Raw genomic sequence first — 17,488 nt, forward strand, 5'->3', positions numbered from 1 at the left:
CTCTGTCCACGCCATTCTCTCTAGCCTTTCTGCCTGTTACTGGCTCACCTGTCCCACTTGCCCCGAGAATGCAGGGGACACCCTGAGCATCAGGACCCATCTGAACACCACAGATCCCCCCTCTAACCACGGGGGCCAATCAGGGCCACCCTCTCACCAGGCACCCTGCAGCTGGACCTGGGGTTAAGCCCCTCACCACCAGGCGTCCACACAGCCTCTGCCGGTACCAGCTCTCTGCACATCCCAGAAACCTCTCCACGCCCCATTCTGTCGCTGTGCCGAGCTCTGCACGAGTTGTCAGTCACCATCACCCCACTTCACAATGACCCCTGACCCCCCCCTTCCCTGGGCTTATCTGAAATGGCCAGGGACAAGAGCAACCAGAGACGCCATATCCCGCATGCCTCTTACTGGGCATTGGATCTACCTGGGCAGCTTCTTTCTCCCTGTTTACACCCCTTCTTCCACCGCCCTTCCTCCTCCTCCTCTTCTTCTTCCTCAAAGCCCTCTCACCCTTTCCCTCTGTCCACGCCATTCTCTCTGGCCTTTCTGCCTGTTACTGGCTCACCTGTCCCACTTGCCCCGAGAATGCAGGGGACACCCTGAGCATCAGGACCCATCTGAACACCACAGACACCGCTGGGCTCTGGTTTTGGGGGGCCCTCCTCCTGCCCAGCCACTGCCCCTGTCACCAGGAATGCCCAGCACACTCAGGGACCAGACCCCCAGCTGGCGCCCTCCTCTCCCACCAGCCCCAGTGCCCACATTCAGTCTGGGGAGATGAGACACTGAGTGGAAAACCAGAGAGAGGCAGCGGGGAGCACCTCATCAGCTGCCCCGACCCCCTCCAGACCCAGGGCCACTCCACAGAGCCACTGTCGGGGGCAGGTGACCTTCAGAAGGCCAGTCTGCTTGAAGCCAAGTGTTTAACAAGAGTGACTTGTTTCCTGGTCAAGACATGCGGACTGCATGCCTCTCACGTCTCCCTGCGAAAACCCAACTAGTAACCTTCTTTCCTTATTTTCCAGGAGGAGGAGGTCTTAAAAGGGATTTAAATCCAAATCTTTGGCTTCTCTCCTCAGATTCCTGACACTGCACAAGAAAGTACAGCAAATCCTTTCCTTACACACTTCGGGATGGCACCACAAGACTCTGTTCAAGTCACCAGCAAAGCCCAGCGACTGTGGTTGTGACAGTCAGGGGACCGTCCTCAGCGAGGCCTGTGGGGACGCCAACACGGCTTCCTCATCATCCTCCATCTTTAGTGCGGCATCTCCCCTGGATGAACTGGGTATGTAACAAACAAGCAGGATTATTCCTATTATCCAAAGAAAGAACCAGAATTAAGGATAAATTTGTCAATAGGAAAATACCGCCAACAAGGATGTTCTTCATTTCCTGGCATTTTAATAAAAAATGTTTATTGATTGATTTTTTTAGAGAGAGAGAGAGAGATTCTGACCTGTTGTTCCACCTCCTTATGCATTCACTGGTTGCTGCTTGCATGTGCCCTGACCAGGGACAGAACCAGCAACCTTGGTGCATCAGGACGATGCTCTAACCAATCGAGCTACCCAGCCAGGCCTGGGTATTTTGAATTAAACACTAAAAATGCTGGTAAGGAGAATTTACAATTGAGAGGAAAGGTAGAAGTGGATCTATTAGATTAAAAACTCTCATCTAAGCCCTGGCTGGGAAGCTCAGTTAGTGAGAGGTGCTGTCCTCATATGCCAAGGTTGTGGGTTCAATCCCTGGTGAGGGCACACACAAGAGTCAAGCAATGAATGCATGAAGAAGTGGAACAAATTGATGTTCTCTCTCTCAAATAAATCAATTTTAAAAGAATTTTTTAAAATTTCTCACTTATTACTTTTGAAAGCCTGGGTTTTCTTTGGCCATAAGGGAAGTTATTAACCATATTACCATATTTAAAACATGCAGGAAAAAATTCTTTACTCAAAACACAATAAAGAGAGAGAGGCCTAGAAAAATCAAGAAATCTGTGTCAGTCTAACATGGTGGTGGAAACTTTTTCTTTCTGAGGCCCAGGGCTTTGGGTGGAAGGAATGCAAATGGCTTCATCTATTTATAAAAATATAAAAATATACAACAGACCTGACTTTATAGTAAGTGAACTGTATTTCAGTAGAGCTGTTATATGAAATACTGTATAATATACACACACAAAGAAATAACAACCTTTATAAATTTAGCACATACTTAAAAATGCATGTTAGGTCCACACTACAGCAAGCAGGAGGGAAGAAGACAAAGGGGACTTGGGAGTGGACAGGAAACGACAGGAGGGGTACACACACGTGTGCCCCTCACACGTGTGCACACGCACACAGAGCCAGGTGCAAAGCAGGGAAGATGGGAGCATCGTCCTCATGCTCTTGTACCACAAAACCCCTTAGCGACGACAGTGTCACACAGAGCGTTCATTAGCCTGAAAGCAGCAACATAGAGACCTCTGAGGACAGAAAGAAAAAGGGCAACTTTCAGGAGAAGACACAGTTTATACACAAACACTTGAAAAGTCTTGAACCTCAGTAATGATCACAACACAAACTAAGGGAAAACATCATTTTTCTCCTGGAGAACTGCAGAATGAATATGCCAACAGACATGCCTGAGGTTGCAAATTAGTTCAACTGTTTTGAAAAACAAATTGGTAATATGTAGCAAAAGCAGATACATTTGTGGTTTCCACTTCTTATTTGTCCCAGTAATTGAACTTCTGGTGAAGGATCCCAAGGAAATGATTTTAAATTCAGGAGAAAGCTTTCTGCATTAAGCTGTCTATTTATAATGACAAAAAAAAAACAAGAGAGCAATCTATATGTCCAACGACAGAAGGGTGCTTAAATAAATTATGGTATCTCTCCTTAGCAACATATTATACAAAATACATAACATGCTGCTTGCAAAGTATATACAATGACACTAAAAAGTGCTCAAAGTACAGGTAATGGAGGTCTGCAAAGTGTTGGAAAAAAGGGCACATGGAACTGAGACATACTTTCGACGGTGACATGCTTCTGACAGAAATGAAGTCAACCTGTGGTTTCAGGAAAGTTCTTCCTCTTCCCATATCCTTTTATTTTAATTTGTATTTCAGTTTATCATTTTGTTGCATTCATGATCAGGAGACGTAGAACCGACTGAACACATTGTGACGCCCCCAGGTGCGCAGTGGTGGTGAGGCTGTAGCTGGACCGAAGGAGGTGGGGACAGTGACCTCTCTTGGATGAGGGGATGCAGGAGCAGTGTCACTGACACGGTCCCGAGAGAGAGCAGAGGGAGGTGGAGAGCAGCTGAAGCAAACACGGACTGATGATGATGAAGCAAACTGAACGGAACATCTTGATGGCCAGGTGTGAGGTGACGGGGACCCCACCCGGCCCCTCAGCTCTGCTTCCAGGTTCACATTCTCCAGAAACGAGAGTGAGTGACACATTGGAAAGCCGTCACAGAAGTAACAAGCTCAAATCTGACTTCCAGGCACCAGAACGAGACAGATGGAGCCACCGAACACGGTTGCAAAACGTCAATTTCTACTAGAAACAAAGATGTTAGCGACACAGAGGTTAATAAAAGTAACAATACGATGAGGACAGACTGCTCTTAGGAAGAAGGAAATGTGTGCAAGAGCCACTATGAGAAATCAGGAAAGCATGGAACGCTGCATGATGGAAGGGAAAACGCCCATCCCCAGGGGAGATTTTTTTTTTTACAGAGAGACACATACAGATAGTGACACATAGATAGAGAGGGACAGATAGTGACAGACAGACAGACAGATGAATTGAACCCGGGACTTCCACTGGCCGGGCCGATGCTTTACCGCTAAGCCAACCCAGCCAGGACGGCCACCATGGTTTTTGACATATGTCAAGCCTTTATTTTGTGCCAGGCACTACGCTAAGTGCTTAACATATAGCATCTCATTTAACTCTCATATAACCATGCTTTTCAGCTGAGGACATAAAAGCATAAGGATGAGGCAGTCCACTTAGTCATAGAGCCCGCAAGGAGTGCTGAGGTTTTCAGCCCAGTGGTTGGGACCTTACTCAATTGTTGTCTGCTGGACCTGCAATCCTGGATTGAGGTTTCTGGGGTGTGGGATCCTCAAGTCTCACTGTGTTGTCATGGGTCTCCCCAGACTCCCTCCTTTCACAAACTTTTTTATCTCTGATATACTGTGGCCTAGCCTAGTGTGTGAAATGTGCAGTACAGTGTGCATCCTAGTTCCTGTTACTCCCATGTAACAGCACCCCCAAAAAATGCCACCCTATGGAATAAGAATTTCTATATCATTTAAAAATTTTACTGGTGGCAGGGGAAGGTTGGGATTATGGGAGATCAAAACTATGTGGCCTGATTGTCACTAATAACTTAAAAAGTCACACGCAAATTAAAATAGCTGACAAAAAGTATTTAGTGGATTTTGGCTTTCCAGTATGAGGAGTTAAATTTGGTAACTGGTAATAGAATTTCTACATATTCATATTCTCAGATATAAATACTTAAAAAATAAGGACTTGTCAACATCTAGTGCAAATAACCTGGGATTTTGCTAAAATGCAGATTCTCATTCTGTAAGTCTGGGATACTACAACACTCCCTTTGCTAGAGATTAAGGAACCGTACTTGGAGTAGCCTGGGACAAGATGCAGCCAGGAGTGGAGGTGTGAGATGTGGGACTTTTTTCTGTGGCAACTGCCAAGGAACCAGAGAGGACTCTCTGGGGACTGGGACTATGGGGTGGGGATTTGTTTACCAGTTCTGTTAGCAGGAAAAAGGATTTTTGTGAAACTGAGACTAGAGGTCTCTGTTCGCCTCACCAAATATGCAGGCACTGAAAAAAATGCTATAGTATCTCAGACTGCAGAAAACATCAAGGAGCAGAAAGTAAATCTGAGGAGATAATGGAAAAAGTGATAGAAAAAAAAATAAAAATATAATGGTTTGACATGACTTCAGGGTGAACATTCCCCCACCCCTTTTTTTGAGAAAGAGATAGGGACAAACAGGCTGGAAGAGATGAGAAGCATCAATTCTTCATTGTGGCATCTTATATAGTTGTTTATTGCTTTCTCATATGTGCCTTGATGGGGCGGGGGATCAAGCAGAGTGCACTTGCTCAAGCCAGCGACCTTGGGCTTCAAACCAGCGACCATAGGGTCATGTCTATGATCTCACACTAAAACCAGTGACCACACACTCATGCTGGGTGAGCCCGCGCTCAAGCCAGCGACATTGGGGACTTCAACCTGGGTTCTACTGCGCCACCCCCTGGTCAGGCACTCTGCTTATTTTATTAAGTGTTTTAATCATAAATGGATGTTGTATTTTATCAAATACTTTTTCTTTCTTTTTTAGAGAGAGACAGGGAAAGACAGAAAGGGGGGGAGAGGGATGAGAAGTATCAATCCTGGCAGTTACTTTTTTAAAATTTGTTTAAAGTCTAGTGTCGCCCCAAATTCATACCCCCTCCCCTGAATTCCCCCCAACAACTCCCTTGCCCCCCTCCCCACAATGTCTTTCCCCCTTCCCTTCAGGTTTATCCCATCCTATCATCCCCTTTCCCTCTGTCCTCTTTTCCTCTGGTCCCTTAGATCCCTCCTCTGTCTCAATTCCGTTCCTCAGTTCACAATGTTCATTGGATTCCTCAAATGAGTGACGTAATATGATATTTTTCTTTCTCTGCCTGGCTTATTTCACTTAACATAATAGTTTCCAGGTCCAACCATGTTGTAGCAAAAGGAAGATTTCCTTCTTTTACATGGCCCCATAGTATTCCATTGTGTATATGTACCCCTGCTTTTTAATCCACTTGTCCACTGACGGACACTTGGGCTGTTTCCAGATCTTCACTATGGTGAACAATGCTGCCATAAACATGGGGGTGCATTTCTTCTTTTGAATCAGTGATACAGTGTTCTTGGGATATATTCCTAAAAGTGGGATGGCTGAGTCAAAAGGCAGTTCGATTTTTAATTTTTTGAGGCATCTCCATACTGCTTTCCACAGTGGCTGCACCAGTCTGCATTCCCACCAGCAGTGCAGGAGGGTTCCCTTTTCTCCACATCCTCACCAGCACTTATTATGTGTTGTTTTGTTTTTTGTTTTTTGACAGACATAGAGAGTCAGGGAGAGGGATAGATAGGGACAGACACACAGAAAGGGATGGAAATAAAAGGCAGTTAATATCTTTTTAAAGGTATCAGTTCATTTGTCACCTGGCTCCCATTGATGTGCTGATATACCAATCTTGTCCTTTGAAAACAATGTATTGTTTTTTCTTTTAAGAAATCTTGTTTCTCTAGTTTTTAGCTATTTTACTCTGAAGACCCTAGGTATGGTGGTACTGTTTTTTTGAGGCTCACTTGGGGCACAGGTGTTTCTTGAATCTGTAGCTTAAAGTCTTTCTTTAGTCTGAAACTAACCCCCCTCTTTAAAGCTGCTCTGCTCACTCTTTCTCTGTTGTGTTCCAACTGTATGATGTAGACCTTCACTTCATGCCCGTGTTCTACACTCTTCTGTCTTCCCATTTTTGTTCTTTCTGCTTCAATGTGGAGATAGTCTCCCCTTTTATTATTTATCTCACTAATGTCTTCACTTGTTCAACCCTCACAAGACTGATGAAAAGTCTGCTCTTCATCTACTTTCTGGCTGGCTTCTTTATCTTGCTGCGTAGCTTAACTGACAAACACTTTGTGGGGAAACCAGATCTAGACTTCTCCCTTCTCTGCACTCCCTTCAAGCCCTGGCTAGAGTTGTGTTTTTTTTGTTTGTTTTGTTTTGTTGTGTTTTTTTTTTTAACAAAGACAGAGAGAGAGTAAGAGAGAGGGATAGATAGGGACAGACAGACAGGAAAGGAGATGAGAAGCATCAATCATTGGTTTTTTGTTGTGACACCTTAGTTGTTCATTCATTGCTTTCTCATATGTGCCTTGACCGTGGGCCTTGAGCAGACCGAGTAACCCCTTACTCGAGCCAGCGATCTTGGGGTCCCGAACCTGGGTCCTCGGCATCCCAATCCGATGCTCTATCCACTGCACCACTGCCTGGTCAGGCGTTGGCTAGAGTCTTGATAGCTCTGAGCCCTCATTTCTCTCTCCAGTCCTGTAAGATTCCTTCAAGCACTTTCCTTGTGGCTGCTCAGCATCCTAGCAGCTGCCCTCTGCCTGGCTCCAGCCTCTCGTCCATGTCAAGAATACACAGGTGCCCTGCGGGGGGAAGCTGGTTTCACATCAGTGAACTTCCCTTGGTTCTGGTATCTGACATCACAGGTCTTGTATGTCTTGAGCAGCGCCTTATACCTTCAAATTAATTTATAAAAAATTTTTGTTAGGACTTCTGGCTAGTCTTAGTAGAATTACTGCTCCTTTGCAAACTCCATCATTGAGGAAGTTTCACCAGTGAGGTTTTAGAATGTTAGGTATTTCTATATCCTAACTGGTTTCTGGGTTTTACTGTTTACCAGGCACTCCACAAATAGGAACTACAAGGCTGAATTTGCAACATGCCGGCTGGAGGCTGTGCCACTGGAATTTGGAGACTACTACCCACTGAAACCCATAACCGTAAGTTTGGTCAAAGGCCTCTCTAAATGGTATCTCTGGTTCATAAAATTACAGGCAGTGTTCCTTGGTCTTTTCCATTTTGCCAGCAGTAGCTTCTTTTGTATATTTAAACCAATCATTTTGTTTCCTACCCCATTTTTTTAAGGTATTGGCCTCACCATCATTTTTATTCTTTCCTTTTTCATTATCAGTGAGGTTGATATAAGTATGGGATGCTTTATCCTGAGATGGAGGTATAAGCAGAATATATCTTACTTTTTAATTGCCTATTTGGAATACTAAGATCACTCTACTGGCCCTGGCCGGTTGGCTCAGCGGTAGAGCGTCGGCCTGGCTTGCAGGAGTCCCGGGTTTGATTCCCGACCAGGGCACACAGGAGAAGCGCCCATCTGCTTCTCCACCCCACCCCTCTCCTTCTTCTCCGTCTCTCTCTTCTCCTCCCACAGCCGAGGCTCCATTGGAGCAAAGTTGGCCTGGATGCTGAGGATGGCTCTGTGGCCTCTGCCTCAGGTGTTAGAATGGCTCTGGATGCAATGGAGCAACGCCCCAGATGGGCAGAGCATCGCCCCCTGGTGGGCATGCCGGGTGGATCCCGGTCGGGCGCATGCGGGAGTCTGTCTGACTGCCTCCCCATTTCCAGCTTCAGAAAAATGAAAGAAAAAAAAAAGATCACTCTACTTACCAGTATAAGGTGTTATCCTGAATAACATCATAGTCTGTTTGTTTTAAAACAAAATAAAACAAAAAGTAGGCAAGAGACGTCGGTGGTGCCTCTCTTCTGGGTTAGCACTTTTATTGGCAAGTGATTGAAGCTATGTGGTCACCGTGAGTGAGCATGATGTTGAGAGACAGACGCCAGTGGACACCAAGGACATACAGTTTCTTACAGTGGAGGACCTGAGAGCACAGAGATGGTCATATTAAGCAGGATGTCACAAGATGACCTTTGGCCTCCTACAGCCCCTCAAATCCACATGGCTTGGGCATCTGACCCACTCGTGAGTTGGTTCTGTTCTCAGGAACTCTCTCCATATGGTGACAGAGTAGCTGCGTCAGCCCCAAGCTTACATCTGGCTTAACAACGCAGCGAGGGGCGGGGAGGTTTTGTTTACCCTGTTGGGTTATCTGTCCTTCCTGAACCAACCCTCCTGAGCAGGGGATGAAATATGCTAATTGATGGGGTTGGGACTAATGCCTACCCTGGCAACCAGGGAGCAGAGTCCACCCCACCAGGCCTGTGGGAGCTGAGAGCTGGTGGGGGAGGGCTGCTCTCACATAGAAAATTCGGACTATTGAGCCTCGGAGAGGAAGGACTAGATGCCCAGCAGACAAGATAACAAATGTGAACCAGTGAGAAGCACTTGGCCCCATCACCCAGGTTAGTGTCGGTCCCACTGGTTAGGAGGACGGTCTTTAATGAGGCTGCTCTCACATCAGACACTAGCCACAAACCTGGGGGACCCCCAGTCATCTGTACTTCTGACCAACTGGCTACAAACCCAAGGTTTCTCTGAGACTCGCCCCCCCCCCACCTATTTGATAATTTCCTAGAACTCACAGAATTCAGAAAAGTGCTACACTTACATTTGAAAGATACAAATGAGGGCCAGCCAAATTAAGAGACACACAGGGTAAGGTTGGGGGGTTTCCTAAACGCAGAGCTGCTCTGCCCTCTGCCGGTGGAATCAGTTCATCACCTCCCAGCACATCATGTGTCCACCAACTAGGAAGCTCCACTGAGTTTTGGTGTCCAAAATATTTACTGGAGTTTCACTATGTAGACATAATTAACTGATTCCTTGGGCAGGTGATTGAACATTATCTCTGTCTACCCCCACCTACCCACACTTTGAGGTCGGGCTGATGTCACCTGGCTCAAGGCCCCAACTCTCTAATTACAGTGGTTGTTTTTCTTGTGACCAACCCCCACACTGTATCATTTTTCTTTTTTTTTTTGAGAGAGAGAAAGAGAGGCAGGAACATGGAGCTACGTCTATTTGTGCCCTGACCAGGGAATTGAACCAGCAACCTCCACACTCTGGGAGGACACTCCATCCAACCAGCAAACCAGACTATCTGGCCAGGGATTTTTTTTTTAAAGACTGAGACAGGAAGGGAGAGAGAGGGGCAAGGAAAGAAAGAAAGAGAGGAAGAGGAAGGGAAGCATCATTTTTGGTTCCACTCAGTCATATACTCACTGGTTGTTTCCTGGTGTGCCCTGACCCAGATCAAACCTGCAACCTTGTTTGTTTCAGAACAACAGTCTTAACTGACTGAGCTAACTGGCCAGGCCCCCTATCATCTTATCAGCATGAACTCAGGTGTGATCAGGGTGGGGGGGGGCTCACGAATGTCAGACCCTCCAAGGACTTAAGAGTCTCTTTTCCAGGAACCAGGGACAAAGGTCAGTCAGAGTCTCTTTCGTCCTACACAACTGCCTCTGTTCTGTTACCTGCCATCTTTCTCACTCTCTTGAAGGCTGGTTTTCTCTGCTTCCCTGTGGATATGTGTCCAAAGTGCTCATCACTGTCCCTTAGCCGCTGGCCCCTGGGTCCTCACAGCTTCCTCATTTGAAGAAGAGCAGAGACTCACTGGCCCTTCTGGATGTCGCTCCCTGTTCTCAGCAGAGAGACTGGTTGGATCCTTTTAGCTCAGAGGGTTACACCTGGTCCAGGGGCCAGTAGGAACAAAAACATGGCTTCATACCCCAACACCGTCCTCTGTCCTCTGTCCTTCCTCCAGGCTGCGGCACTGGGAGACGTTCTCCTAAAAGGAAGGACATGGCATTCACTGCTCTGCAGTGGTGAGGTGGCTGTGCTGAGCTGCTGACACTGTCCTCAGAGTATGATGACCCCGGGAGCTTATGTGTCCTGGTTCATTACCTACCGAGACCATAGCTGTGAGGTGCAAATTCTGATGTAGACGGTCTGGTGGGCCTGAGGTTCTGCACCTTTTAGAAGCTTCCCGGTGAGGTGGCTGATGCTTGTTCAGAGACAGCACTCTAAGAGGGCCCCACAGGAGTGTATTAATTACATCACCCTTTCTAACCATAATGGCCTTGTCTCTTCCTTTTTGACCCTAACTTCCCCCTTTTTTTCCTTAGACCATTTAGTGGTCTAAGTCAGGTCAATTTTTCACAAAATAAGAGCCCGTCTCAAAGAAATAGTCAACTCATAGAACAAGGGAAAACCTCTTCAAGTGTCTCACTGGCAAGAGTCAGAGGAGACTTCCATTTACCTCCGTGAAGGCGCCCCACAAGTCATGGAGTCAAAGACGAAGAAAATGAGCCAGAAAGGAAGCACCTCTTGCACGTCCTTCTTGTCCTCCAGCTCCGTGGTGGACCCGCTGAGCACTGTGCTGGACGGGACCGACCCCCTCTCGATGTTCACCGCCACTGCTGACCCTGTGGCCACGGCCGCTGTCACAGTAGCACATCCTGCTGGCACTGTCCAGCTGGTGCTTGATTCTGTGAGTGCTGGGACGGGGTTTTCATCTATTTGTTTTTAAATGACATGGGTCATTCTGGTCGTAACAATTCACATAACCAAGATGTCCACGAGGTACGTCTATAGTGACACTGCTGGTGAAAGGCAGTGTGTTCTAGAAGACCTGTCTTTTCTTTTGTAAAACATTTTTAAAATGTATTTTTTTCATTATATTCTTTCTAAAATTATTTTTGGGCTTATCCTTAGTTAATTCAATTAATATTTATAGAAAAACTCAAATATAGATACTACAGATGAAGTTGACCAACTCCCCTCATTGTGTTCACCATCCGGGAGGTCATCCATGACACTGTGTCATGTGTCTTCTTCTATAACTTTTCTTTGTATTTCAATAGCTATTTATGACAGTAATTTCTGACCATTTGCATACATCGTACTCATACATAAACAACAACAACAACAATAATTGTCTCACCTTGCTGCATGGCCAGCCTTTACTAAGTGCATTCTAAGTTTAGTTCTCATACCACCTTGTGACAGAGGTATTGTAATCCTTACTTAAAGAGGCCCCCATGGAGAAGATTACCTGGCAGGGGAGACGCGATGATCACGAAGGTGGTTGTCCCAGGGTGGGACTTACCCATTGCACTCCAGATGTGCTGACCCCTGTGATTTCTCCACATGCAGGAAACTCGACTGCATAACTTGTGGTAGTGGGGAACTGCATTTGTACTCTCCCCCGTAATAAAAGATAGATAGATAAATAGATAGATAGATGATAGATACATAGATAGATAAACAGACTAGATAGGAGTCCACATGGAGGAGTAGAGATGTTAAGGCACATCTAAGCTGGAATTCCTTTTTTTTTTTTTTATTCATTTTAGAGAAGGGGAAAGGGGGGGGGGGGGAGGAACAGGAAGCATCAACTCCCATGTGTACCTTGACCAGACAAGCCTGGAAATTCTAACTGGTGACCTCAGCATTCCAGGTCAATGCTTTATCCACTGCGCCACCACACGCCAGACTCCTAAACTGGAATTCCAATCCAGCCAGTATGACTTCAGAATCCACACTCTCAACCATCATTCTACACTGCCATTGCATACATTTATTTACTTTTTCTAAAAAACATAATTTGATCTATACTTATACTTTATTTTTAATATGATGATATGTCTTAGATAATTTTGTTTTTTAACATGGCACTGTTAAAAAACTTTTTGGAGAACTTTTCGTGTTAATACTTCTAGAATAACCTTATTTTGCATGGCTGCTTTATATTCTAAAGAATGGGAATGGGTACTAAATAGTTTAATTCTCTATTCCTTTTCTGATGAACACAGACTGTTTCTGGTGTTTCCGAGTACAGACAGTGGTGCTTTTGTCCTTGAACATACATACATCTTGGTGCATTTCATGTACTGGTTTCTTCAGGATAGCTTCTTAGAAATTGATTACTAAGTTAAGGAAATGTTGTAGTTAAGGTTTGATGACTAATGCCAAATTGTTGCCCCCAAAAAGGCTTCACCTATTTGTACTCCCACAAGGAATATTTCAGAGTGTCTGTCTCTTTGCTCCTTGCCATGCAGGACAGTATTAGTCCTAGTAACTCTGACATTCTGATTGTTGAAAAATGGTCTTATTCTGTTTACCTTTCCTTGATTCTTAATGAGTTTTGTTGGGGTTTTTTGGCACTTTTTTGAAGCTGGAAACGGGGAGAGACAGTCAGACAGACTCCCGCATGCACCCGACTGGGATCCACCCGGCACGCCCACCAGGGGCGAGGCTTTGCCCACCAGGGGCGAGGCTTTGCCCACCAGGGGGCCATGCTCTGCCCCTTCGGGGCGTCGCTTTGCCACGACCGGAGCCACTCTAGCGCCTGGGGCAGAGGCCAAGGAGCCATCCCCAGTGCCAGGGCCATCATTGCTCCAATGGAGCCTTGGCTGCGGGAGGGGAAGAGAGAGACAGAGAGGAAGGGGGGGGTGGAGAAGCAAGTGGGCGTTTCTCCTATGTGCCCTGGCCGGGAATCGAACCCAGGTCCCCCACACGCCAGGCCGACACTCTGCCGCTGAGCCAACCGGCCAGGGCCTTATACTTTTTTTTTTTTAAGTGAGATAGAGAGAGAGAGACAGAGAGGCAGGAAGGGAGAGAGATAAGAACTGTCAACTCATAGTTGCATCATTTTAGTTGGTCATTGATTGCTTCTTATATGTGCTTTGACTGGGGGCTCCAGCAAAGCCAAGGACCTCTTATTCAAGCCAGTGACCTTGGGCTCAAGCCAGCAACCTTCAGCTTTATGCCAGTGACCTTGGGCTCAAGCCAGCAACCTTCAGCTTCATGCCAGTGACCTTGGGCTCAAGCCAGCAACCATGGAATCATGTCTGTGACCCTGTGCTCAAGCTTGTGAGCCTGTGCTCAAGCCCAACAAGGCTATGTTCAAGCTGGTGACTCCAGGGTTTCAAACCTGGCTCCTCCGCATCCCAAGTCGATGCTCTATCCACTATGACACCATCCCATCAGTGAAGCTTCTTATACTTTTTTTAAACTTGAAGTAGGTAAAATTAAAAAATAAAATTGTAAGTTAAAGTACACAATGTGATGATTTGCTATATGTATACGTTGTGAAAATATTCCCGCTGATCAGGTTATTTAACATATCCATCACCTCATATATTTAAAATTTTTTTGTAAGAATTAGTTCTACTCTCTCAGCAAATTTCAATTATACAATACCATGCTATCTACTAGTCACTGTGTTTGCTTATACTTTTTTAAAAGATTAAAATGATAATGCTGCTCAACAGATTGTCTTGCTTTTCCTTAGGACAGTTCCAGAAAGAAAAGTGACAGAGATGATAACTCCATTCTAGGATCAGACTTTGAGTCTTGGGCCAGCAAACGAGGAGAAATCCTTGCCCGGTACACTATCCCAGAAAAGCTTTCTATCGTGAGTGCCAGTAGACTTTTCTCCCAGAGTCTGCCTCAAATTTAGTCATAATTTCCTTTTGTTATTATCTTCTGCACCCAATTTCAGTCTGTGAGCTCCTCCCCCAACACCAAGCAATTCTGTCACCCCAGCTGGGGTCCTGCCATTCAACTCAGTTCTGACAGTGTCGACCCAGAGATTGCATCAGATCCCTCATGTTAGGGGCGCAGTGTCATCTCATGTCCAAATTGTTAGGAGGAAAGTGAAAAGTAGGATGTACCTCTTCCATTTAGAGACTTCCTGCAGCCCCAATGAACACATCCAGTTACATTTGTCTGCAATGTAGCCACAAGTTGTATCAGATGCAAGGGAGGCTGGGGAATGAGACAGTGTGTCCATCAGAAATCTGGGCTATGAACAGGGAGGAAAGAGAGGACCGGGAAGGCCCTGCCACAGCACCTGTCCTCTCCCCTTTCTCTCAGGGTAGGTTCTTACTGAGCAGAATGGCAGGTAGAAATGTTGGTCTATTAAATTATTTTCCTTATTGTCTGAATGCATTCAGTTAATTTAGAGCACTGATTCACAACCAGGAGTAATTTTACTCCTCGTGTATGCTGCAATGTCTGGTGACATTGATTGTCACAACCATGACGGTGCTACTGGCATCTTGTAGGTGGTGACCAGAGATGCCGCTAAACACCCTACAGTGCACAAGACAGCCCCACAACAGAGTTTTCCAGCCCATCATGTCAACAGTGCTGAGGTTGTGAGTCCCGGATTTAGAGTAAGCTACATGCTGCCACAAGACTCCAGTGCCTTCAGAATTTTGCAATTTGTTGTCTTACTTCGAGAGTTCTGAAATGAGTAAAAATTTGAATCTCAAGTAATTTTTACTTATCTCTGTTTTCCTCCTTATTTCATACACTAGGATGGATATTACTATTCTTTTGACTCATTAGTGTACTTTTAACTCACAAAACAATGTTTGCCAAATCCTCACATGTCCTCACTGCTGCCTCTTATCTTTCAAGCTTTAACTAATTTCACATGACTTACACCTAAATCAATATACTGATCACAACTACATACTAGCTTATATACCTGGATGACTCATGACAATCATCTAACACTTATTGAAAACAAAAAAATTTTACTATGCTGGAGGAGAAATAACAGTCATACATAAATATTCCACTTATACAAAAACTCTACTGAATGAATTTTATATTTTTTCAGACCCAATAACAGGAAATAAGGTAAAATGCCTCAGAATCTGCTTCACAAGAACAGAGATGTATATCATCTCTATACTACTGAGATGATAAAATGCTAACCAAAAACACACAGTACTTTATGCTCCTTAATAATAATAAAACGATAGCAATAATTATGATAGTAATGATAATAATAATTAGCCTGACCTGGGATGGTGCAGACAATGAAGCATGGACTTGGAATGCTGATGTTGCCTTAAAAACACGGAGCTTGCCTGGTCAAAGCACATCTGGGGCGACTACTAGGGATGGATGCTTCCCACTCCTCTCCCTCTCTCTCCTCTCTAAAATCAGTGAATAAAATCTTTTCATAAAAAGAATTACATTGTTTTCTCCACATTGTCTACAAATGTAATTTTGTCTACATTGAAGCAGAAAAGTGCTCCCACTAGAAGTGCTCACTCACATGGGGAGTGGGATGCGCGCCCCACAAACCATCCAGGGATTCTTCTCTGCTCCTCAAGCCCAGTTACACCTCCTCCCCCAACACCTCCCTCATGTCCACTCCACCACCCCTGACATCCCCAAGGTCCGGGGATCCTCTCAGCTCTACACTTCTGACTCGGAGAGAACGGCCCCTGCCTGGCAGCACCTGGCCTCACATCCACTGACTTCCTCCCTCTTCCTCTGCGGGATCTTCACCTCAGGTCTGGGCCTCATTTCCCTCCGATCCAGCCCTGCTTTATCCACCCCCTTTCTCTTGACCCTGCTTCTCACTGAAAGTAAACAACTCCACGCACACGTGAGGTGACTGGGAATACGCGGGACCCCCACAACCTCTTCATTATCCACCTGTTTCTCAGAGCCCCCTGCCCCAAACAGACGGGCAAGTTCCACCTTCCTAGAAGGCCCAGGTGTCTCCTCCCTCACCTCCACCTTCAAGTTATTTTACCTATAAACCTCGGAAAATGGAAACACAGTGTCTCCACATGACCCACCGCTACAAAAATAAAATGACAAGAAAAAACACTATACTGTTTACTCATCCTCGATGCTCGTGGACAGAAAAATACTGACTCGAACAATGTCCAGATTCCGGACTCATGGCAACAACCGTACCAAACATAAACAGTAGCGGGAAAAAACAATTCTGCTCAGGCATCCCTCACCCATTCCTCAGCTGCTTAGGGTACACACCTGAGAATCCCACTGCATCCAAACACCACTGTGTCCCTCCCTTCACGGACCGAACCGGAACTACCCAGAGTCTTCTTAGCCCTTTGCCTTTCCTCGCAAGCACAGAACACTATTCATCTGACGAAGTGATACCTAGTAACACATAAACGTAGCAACGAAGACACTGGTTGTTATTTTTATTTGTTTGTTTTTTCACAGAGAAAGAGCGAGAGTCAGAGAGAGGGTTAGACAGGGACAGACAGACAGGAACGGAGAGAGATGAGAAGCATCAATCATCAGTTTTCCGTTGCGACACCTTAGTTGTTCATTGATTGCTTTCTCATTCGTGCCTTGACCCCGGGCCTTCAGCAGACCGAGTAACCCCTTGCTGGAGCCAGCAACCTTGGGTCCAAGCTGGTGAGCTTCAATCACACCAGATGAGCCCGCGCTAAAACTGGCGACCTCGGTTTCTCGTACCTGTGTCCTCCGCATCCCAGTCCCACGCTCTATCCACTGCGCCACCACCTCGTCAGGCGAAGACACTGTTTTTATGATGCATACGGACCCCTCCCACCACCAGCAAGTAGACAGGGAAGGTCTGGGAATTGAAAAGCTCGTTTCATAAACCTCCCCGTCTGTGTGCGGTCAGGTGCTGTCTGCTCCTTTCCTATGACCTCTGGACCCTCCGCAGTGAAACAGGTGGATCCCACCCACACGATCTGGGTCACTGTTCCCATACCGCTCTCAATAGAAAAGCCCTTTCTTCCTATTGCGCCGCCGGACGACAGAGAAACTGAGGCAGAGGTGAGCGAGGAGCCTCCCGCGGCGCTCCCTCTCGGACCCCCGGCCCCGCCCGGTGAGAAGCTGGAGGACTGGACATTAGAATCACCTGCGACCCAGCGCGCTCGGCACTGCGCTCTCGGCCTCTCCACGCACAGAGTGGAGACCCACCCCCAAACCTCCCTCGCGGTGGAGGTCCCCTGTCCCGTCCCAGAGTCCTTCGGGTCAGGCCTCCTCGGGCCCACGTCCTGCACACACGACCCGGCTCTCATTCCGCGCCAACCCTCCCGCCTCGGAGCGCACGCTCCCCAAGCCTCTTCCCCGAGCTCCGAGCTCAGCACCTCTCATGCA

At 46.3% G+C, this 17,488-nt stretch overlaps 1 non-coding gene across 1 annotated transcript; it reads left to right on the forward strand.

Moving 5' to 3' along the window:
• Nucleotides 1–11,616: 11,616 nt before the first annotated feature.
• LOC136380161 (U1 spliceosomal RNA) lies at nucleotides 11,617–11,780 on the forward strand. The gene has a single exon (XR_010746855.1). It is a non-coding gene; the product is annotated as a U1 spliceosomal RNA (small nuclear RNA).
• The last annotated feature ends 5,708 nt before the right edge of the window (nucleotides 11,781–17,488 follow it).

This window comes from Saccopteryx leptura, chromosome 8 (assembly GCF_036850995.1).
Source record: "Saccopteryx leptura isolate mSacLep1 chromosome 8, mSacLep1_pri_phased_curated, whole genome shotgun sequence".
Classification (NCBI taxonomy): Eukaryota; Metazoa; Chordata; class Mammalia; order Chiroptera; family Emballonuridae; genus Saccopteryx; species Saccopteryx leptura.